Source organism: Nematolebias whitei, chromosome 9 (assembly GCF_014905685.2).
Source record: "Nematolebias whitei isolate Nwh7 chromosome 9, NemWhi1, whole genome shotgun sequence".
NCBI lineage: Eukaryota > Metazoa > Chordata > Actinopteri > Cyprinodontiformes > Rivulidae > Nematolebias > Nematolebias whitei.
The window spans coordinates 18567967-18570772 of NC_056506.1; the positions used below are offsets into that span (position 1 = coordinate 18567967).

The 2806-nt window shown below is 40.9% G+C and overlaps 1 protein-coding gene across 1 annotated transcript in view; it reads left to right on the top strand.

Moving 5' to 3' along the window:
- c9h7orf26 (chromosome 9 C7orf26 homolog) overlaps positions 1 to 2806 on the top strand; it is a 14062-nt gene that overhangs the window by 8951 nt on the left and 2305 nt on the right. The gene's annotated exons all lie outside the window — the stretch shown is intronic.

Here is a 2806-nt window from a genome sequence, read left to right on the forward strand (position 1 = left end):
GGATGGATGGATGGATGGATGGATGGATGGATGGATGGATGGATGGTCAGTCTGATGCAACAACAGTTAACCAACTACACTGTATAAAATAGCAGCTGTGCTGTGACGACTGTAGAAACCTGTTCATAAACTTCTGTCTGTTTCCAAACTGATGCTGCTACATGTTAGATACTGACTGCTGAAAACGTCTCTAAATGCTCCCTGTAAGTCCTGATCCCAGGTCAGTTTATTCCAGCCCAGCACAGGGAGCTCTGCGGTTAGCCTGAACAACACTTTGGTGTCTCCATGCTTCCACTAAACACGTTTCATCACCTCAACATGTCGTGTGCTGCTGGAACACGATGACAAAGACCTGTTGTTAGTGGTCATAATGTTTTGACTGAACCACTTTGTAAAAGTTTCAGTTTAAAAAAATGTTTTTAATGTGCTTTAGAACAGATAACACCATAGATCTGTTTTCAGCTGTTCTATATTTTATTGTGTGAATGTTTATGAAGCATTCACTCTGTTGTGATCCATTTTTCTTCTGTATGTTTTTCAACATCTTTCTCATCCCACAGTTTTTAAGCTGTTTCAACAAATCATGAATCAGAACCTTCGGCTCTTTCAGTCTGTCAGTCAGTCACCAATGCTAAAGATCTGCTATGACTTTTGGTATTGGTGCAACTTTAGCTTTTTGAAATATTTAGCCTTTTCTGACACTTTTGTTCTCGTTGAAAATGAATTGAGCTCATTTTACACCCTTCAAATCTTTAGCTGTGTTTACAACCTTTTACTGCTCCTTTCACATTTTGTTCTGCTTCAGCTTCGTTCAGCTTCCTTCTGCAAATTTAAACTTTTTTTCAGCTACTTTCTGCTCATTTCAGTTGTTGTTTTAGCTGTTTTGTGCTCCTTTCAGGTTATTTCTGCTAACTACATTTTTGCACTTCCTCTATCTTCTTTCTGCTAATTTCAGCTTATTTCTGAAAGTTTCAGCTTTTCTGTTATTTTATCTACTATTTAGTTGTTTTATGCTAATTTTAGCTTTTTCAGCTAATTCCACATTTTTTGCACTCATTTAAACTTTTCAGCCTAATGCAGCAAAACTGCTCTCCACTTCTTTCTGGTAATTTAAGCTTCTAGCTGTTTTTTGCCAATTTAAACCTTTTCAACTAATTCCACATTTCCTAATTTTGTGCTAATTTCTGCTTATTTAAACCTAATTCAATAAAAATGTGTCCTTTCTGCTTCCTTCTGCTAACTTAGGCTTGTTCTCTCATTTCAGCTACAATTCAGCATTGTGTTTTTTAAAGCTAATTAAATTTCAGCTGTTTTCAACTAGTTCCTCAGCTATAAGCACTGTATTTTCACAGGAAATGCAATTTCTCTAGTTGTTGCTGCTGTAACACCAGGTGGAGACAGAGAACATGACTGATGTCAAAATACAGATGAAGAACAGCTTCAGTGCAGCTGAACATTGACTGACGGAGCTCTTTAGCTCATGAAGTCAGTTAGAAACCATCTGAACTCACATCAAAGTTTAACATCCAGAAAAAAAACAATCCACAGTTCAGAGCCAGCATCCTTTAAAAACATGGACCTCCTGCCGCCCTCGGGACCACAGGTTCAAACTGCTGAGGTGTGATGGAGTCCAACAGTCTGCTCCTTCAACAATATACAGGTCCTTCTCAAAAAATTAGCATATTGTGATAAAGGTCATTATTTTCCATAATGTAATGATAAAAATGAAACTTTCATATATTTCAGATTCATTGCACACCAACTGAAATATTTCAGGTCTTTAATTGTTTTAATACTGATGATTATGGCATACAGCTCATGAAAACCCAAAATGCCTGTCCCAAAAAATTTGCATATTTCATCCCACCAATGAAAGACAAGTGTTTTTAATACAAAAAACACCAACCTTCAAATAATCATGTTCAGTTATGCACTCAATACTTGATCGGGAATCTTTTTGCATGAATGACTGCTTCAATGCTGCGTGGCATGGAGGCAATCAGCCTGTGGCCCTGCTGAGGTGTTATGGAGGCCCAGGATGCTTCGATAGCGGCCTTAAGCTCATCCAGAGTGTTGGGTCTTGAGTCTCTCAACTTTCTCTTCACAATATCCCACAGGTTCTCTATGGGGTTCAGGTCAGGAGAGTTGGCAGGCCAATTGAGCACAGTAATACCATGGTCAGTAAACCATTTACCAGTGGTTTTGGCACTGTGAGCAGGTGCCAGGTCGTGCTGAAAAATGAAATCTTCATCTTCATAAAGCTTTTCAGCAGATGGAAGCATGAAGTGCTCCAAAATCTCCTGATAGCTAGCTGCATTGACCCTGCCCTTGATAAAACACAGTGGACCAACACCAGCAGATGACATGACACCCCAGTGACTGTGGAAACTTGACACTGGACCTCAAGCAATGTGAATTCTGTGTCTCCTCTCTTCCTCCAGACTCTGGGACCTTGATTTCCAAAGGAAATGCAAAATTTACTGTAATCAGAGAACATAACTTTGGACCACTCAGCAGCAGTCCCAGCCAGGCGAGATGCTTCTGACGCAGTCTCTTGTTCAAGAGTGGCTTGACCTGGGGAATGCGGCACCTGTAGCCCATTTCCTGCACACGCCTGTGCACGGTGGCTCTGGATGTTTCTACTCCAGACTCAGTCCACTGCTTCCGCAGGTCCCCCAAGGTCTGGAATCGGCCCTTCTCCACAATCCTCCTCAGGGTCCGGTCACCTCTTCTCGTTGTGCAGCATTTTCTGCCACACTTTTTCCATTCCCACAGACTTCCCACTGAGGTGCCTTGATACAGCACT